The sequence below is a fragment of the Microtus oregoni genome, unplaced genomic scaffold, assembly GCF_018167655.1.
Source record: "Microtus oregoni isolate MIOR12 unplaced genomic scaffold, Mior012 000050F_ref0000143, whole genome shotgun sequence".
Classification (NCBI taxonomy): Eukaryota; Metazoa; Chordata; class Mammalia; order Rodentia; family Cricetidae; genus Microtus; species Microtus oregoni.
The window spans coordinates 9,191,448-9,196,828 of record NW_024543256.1 but is presented as its reverse complement, the minus strand read 5'-3'; the positions used below and the strand labels follow the sequence as shown (position 1 = coordinate 9,196,828).

At 40.9% G+C, this 5,381-nt stretch overlaps 1 pseudogene; it reads left to right on the top strand.

Moving 5' to 3' along the window:
• Positions 1-881: 881 nt before the first annotated feature.
• Positions 882-2,106, top strand: LOC121437103 (annotated as a pseudogene).
• Positions 2,107-5,381: the final 3,275 nt, after the last annotated feature.

Below are 5,381 nucleotides of genomic sequence, written 5' to 3'. Positions count from 1 at the left end.
AAGTTTATTATCCTAAGTACTGAGCACTTGCAACTTCATTTTACACCTTTCTGTAGCATTTGTTTGTTTTATATGTTTCCAGTAAAAAGCTGAAGGCCTTTTTGATACTAAATGATTGATTACAAAGAGGGAGGTATCAACAGCCAGCAATCTCACCATAACAGAGGAAAGTAAGAACATTTTGCTCTTTCACTCTCCTGGGTTTTTCTTCTTGTTGTTGTTGTTTTTGCTTGAATATGTGCATATTATGTTTGTGCTGATATATTATGTGCATTCTACATGGACATTTTGTAGAATGCTGATGTATATGCAGATTTATGCTCCCTTGTTCTCTTTGTAATTTAATGTTAAATCATTTGGCATGGGAAGGCATTGAGGTTTGGTTTTGTTGGACACTTTATAGCTGTACCTGCCCCATTTCTTGAACCAAGCATTCAAATGCACTGGTAGGCAAATGCCACATCTATTTCATATTAAATGATGCTATGTAACTTTCTATGCTCTTCCTTTAATCTGTATGCTATCTGGTCTGTTCCAATGATTGCAGCAGCACAGACAGAAGAATTGCATTGCCTGGCAATGCAGGGCCCACCCAGATGACTCACCTTTGGAATTGCTTCAAGGTGCAATAATGATCACAGTGAATGATGAAAATGAATAATACTCGCTAGAAGGTGCCAGGCAAAGCTCTGAATGTTTTTAATATCATCATTCAATTTCCCCCAAAAGCTCAAAGGGAAGATATTGTTCCAATTCCTATTTAAAACAAGCATTGCAGAAATGGAGTTTTGGTGTTTTTTTCTTCTTTATCATAAATACAATAAGTACTTATTTTACAGTCTTACTGAGACTCTGAGGAGAAAAATGGATTAGTTAAGAGCATGAAACCTGAGAGCACGGAGAGGCCTGCGGGCTGCGGTGGCAGCGGGCGGGTGCCATCGGGCAGGAGCCTCTCCGAGCCCTGCTGCGCTCCACGCTCTGAGCCCTGTGCCACTTCGCCGCGCCCTGGGGCGCTTGGCCGGGACCAGAGGAGGCTGGGCGGGGCGACAGCTCCCTGAGGCCGTGGCCCGCAGCTGCTCGCTGAGCTTAGGCGGGGCTTGGGCTGCGCGCTCCGCAGCTAGGTGGTCCCGCCAGGGGCCGACAGAGGCGGCGGCGGGGGCGGAGGAGGCGGCTGCTGGGAAGCACGGTTTGCCGCCTTGGACGACAAGGTGTTCACCAAGGAGCTGGACCAGTGGGTGGGGCAGCTGAATGAGAACCAAGCGCGGACACTCTGCGAGAAGGCTAAGGAAATTTTAACAAAAGAATCAAAGGTACAAGAGGTCCGCTGTCCTGTTACTGTCTGTGGAGATGTACATGGCCAATTCCATGACCTTATAGAACTCTTCAGAATTGGTGGAAAATCACCAGATACAAACTATTTATTCACGGGTGACTACGTAGACAGAGGTTATTCTGTGGAGACTGTGACTCTGCTTGTAGCATTAAAGGTGCGCTATCCAGAGCGCATTATAATATTGCGAGGAAATGATGAAAGCCGACAGATCACCCAAGTGTATGGCTTTTATCATGAATGTCTGCGAAAGTATGGGAATGCCAACGAGTGGAAATACTTTACAGATCTCTTCGACTATCTTCCACTTACAGCTTTAGTGGATGGACAGATATTCTGCCTCCATGGTGGCCTGTCTCCATCCATAGATACACTGGATCATATAAGAGCCCTAGATCGTTTACAAGAAAGTTCCACATGAGGGCCCAATGTGTGATCTCTTATGGTCCGATCCAGATGACCATGGTGGATGGGGCATTTCACCACGTGGTGCTGGCTATACCTTTGGACAAGATATTTCTGAAACATTTAACCATGCCAATGGTCTCACACTGGTGTCTCGCGCTCACCAGCTTGTAATGGAAGGTTATAATTGGTGCCATGATCGGAATGTGGTTACCATTTTTAGTGCGCCCAATTACTGCTACCACTGTGGAAATCAGGCTGCTATCATGGAATTAGATGACACTCTAAAACATTCTTTTCTTCAGTTTGCCCCAGCACCTCGTCGTGGAGAGCCTCATGTGACCCGCCGTACCCCAGACTACTTCCTATAAATTCCCCCCCCCCCAGGACCTTTCTTTGTATGTGGAAGTATACCTGGCTTTTTAAAATATATATATATATATATATATATATATATATATATATATATATATATATATATACAACAGTTATCTATGTGTTTCTGTAACAAATTGTAGTATGTCTTGACATTAAACTACATCATGGACCAAATGTGCCATACATACTAATGATGAGCGTTTCGCACAATTTGAGATGAACTTACTACACTGTGTTCTAGATCAGTCTGCCTGCTGTGTCCTAGGAAGCATTCTCTTTGGCTGGTTAAAAAAAAGGGTCACTGACTGCTTCATCTCCTTTGCACTTGGAAATTTAGTTACATTGTTTAACTGGCATGGATTAATAGAGTCAGAGTTTTATTTTTAAGATTTCACAAGCTGACTTCCACTTAATTCATTACCCTTTTTTTTTATTGAAATGTCTGCTAACTGAAGAGGAGATTCTTGGGAGTATGTTGTCATAACATTAAAGAGATTTCCTTTCATTTAAACTACATTACTGTTTGATGTTCATCTGCATTGTTTCTGTGTATTTGTCCTGAGAGTGCTTGCATTCCTATCTGGTGGACTGAACAAATAAACTTTCCAATTTAAACAACAATAAAAAAAAGAGCATGAAACTCACCACTAGTCTGTGGCTCTCTGGATCAAATAAATCCATGAGTATCTCATCCATCTTAAAGCCCATGCCCTACTCTCTTTATGTTTAGTGTCTTCCAGTGTTTGTGGTGAGGCCATTCCCAGAAAAGGGACTCCTTCAAGGTCCTGTGGTTGTTCAGCATGGACATGGTTACAATTTGGTTTTTATTTATGCCCCTCTTTTAAAGGTTTATTTGGAAACTAGAAGGGAAATAAAGGTCATGGAAACTATCTAAAATAAAATTAAGTTTGTTTCTTCTTTCCCAAAATTCCTCATTTCATCTCACAACAAAGAAATGACTAATACTAATGTCGCTTAGCTTATTCTGAGTTTCAAATAAGCCAAAATCATATGTCAGAAAGAAGACCTAAAAGTACAGTCATAAAAGACATGTGCAGATATTTGCATACTACAGAAGTGGTGAACTCGCAGCATCACAGAGTGTAGTATAAGTTATCCTTGGTTTCTGTAGAATGGGAATAATACAGCTCTACTCAGCATCCTTTTTCACTTTGATAGTCTTGCAAAAGCTCAAGGACAAGTGTTTTAAACACTCCTAGAATTGTGTCTACAATGATACTCTCAACATGATAATGACTATAGGGTGGAAAATTTGTTCCAGAAGGCCTGTAGGTATGCACCACATAGTTGAAATGATCTCTGAAATGTAAAGCAAAACTTAGGGAAAATCAGATATCTTGCTGTCTTTGAAAAGCAACTTACAAAAAAAGTGCTCATTTCATCTCCTGATGAAGGTTAATATTCAGGAGGATGACTATATGTTTTTCTTTGGATTTACCTTCTTATTTAGCATCTCTAGGAACGTGATTTATAAGCTCAATGTCCTTTATTTATGGCTAGAAACCAAATATGAGTGAGTACATCCCATGTTCCTCTTTTTGGGTCTGGCTTACCTCACTCAGGATAGTGTTTTCTATTTCCATCCATTTGTACGCAAAATTCAAGAAGTCCTTGTTTTTTACTGCTGAGTAATACTCTAACATGTATATATTCCATACTTTCTTCATCCATTCTGCCATGACAGAGACAGAGACCCACATTGGAGCACCGGACAGAAATCTCAAGGTCCAAATCAGGAGCAGAAGGAGAGAGAGCACGAGCAAGGAACTCAGGACTGCGAGGGGTGCACACACACACTGAGACAATGGGGATATTCTATCGGGAATTCACCAAGGCCAGCTGGCCTGGGTCTGAAAAAGCATGGGATAAAACCAGACTTGCTGAACATAGCGGACAATGAGGACTACTGAGAACTCAAGAACAATGGCAATGGGTTTTTGATCATACTGCACGTACTGGCTTTGGGGGAGCCTAGGCAGTTTGGATGCTCACCTTACTAGACCTGGAGAGAGGTGGGCGGTCCTTGGGCTTCCCACAGGTCAGGGAACCCTGATTGCTCTTCGAGCTGATGAGGGAGGGGGACTTGATTGGAGGAGGGGGAGGGAAATGGGAGGCGGTGGAGGGGAGGAGGCAGAAATTCTTAAATAAATAAATAAATTTAAAAAAAATTTAAAAAGTGCTCATTGACATTTACCCAGAACTTTAACCAGTGGGTAGTATACCTAATTTAATCCTTATAAGTGTTCAAGATACTTTTCATTGTTGACACTATTCAGATCAGGATACAGGTATTATGAGAAGTTAAACAACAAGGTCTGGGGAAGTATGAGTGGTAGGGTGCTTATCTAGTGTACACCAAACTCTGAGTTCAATTCCCAGCACCCAAAGAGTGAAAAAAACTTAAAGTAATTTTCCTAGAGTAGGAGCCTCATAAATGAATGCTTAGAACTTAAAACCTGTGCTCACAAAGTACCACTAGTTTTTGCTCTGATGTCTGTGTAGACTGTCAATTAGCCTAGATACATTGTTTAGACCTTCCCCTTAATCATCAGCCTTACTTCTTATCTATTTACCAATATTTTATCTTAATATCTATATAGTCAAATTTTAAAGTATAAAGTTTGAAAAAAAGAGAAAATAGTCATAATTGGCATTGCGGTTAATTGGGTTAATATCTCTACATCTCTTAGCAGAGAAATTGGCCAAGAATCACAATGTAATGCGAATTCCAGGTAAATATTTGAAAACAGGCCTAATGATATTAGAAGTGATAATACGCTAAATGAACTCTAATAGTACAAGAAACATCATACACAGATGTCAACTGCACGTTTTTAGAAGAATTCTAAATAGAGATACCTATTGTTTTATCATTACACACAATATCAAATGAATGTACATCAATACAACATTAATAATGAATAACACATATTAAGGCAAAGGGTGAGCTGGCATGCTCCTCAAGGAGCTGCTGAAACTATACTGATATTAGGAGGATAATCCAGGATGAGTTTTGCTGAGGTGGACCTTTAGGCATGACTGCTGGCGTTCAGCTTTGTGTTTGGATACAGTGTCCTTTGTATTGTCTTCCCATTCATCATGTCCAGGTGCTGCAGGAGGACACAGAACAGGGTTTACAAAAAATCAGAAATCCAAGACATGAAGCAGGGACTCTTCTAGGTCAATTTAATGGATTAGTTTTGCCAGATACACCAGGATGGAGAACTTGGGGTCCTGTCCCTTGGAC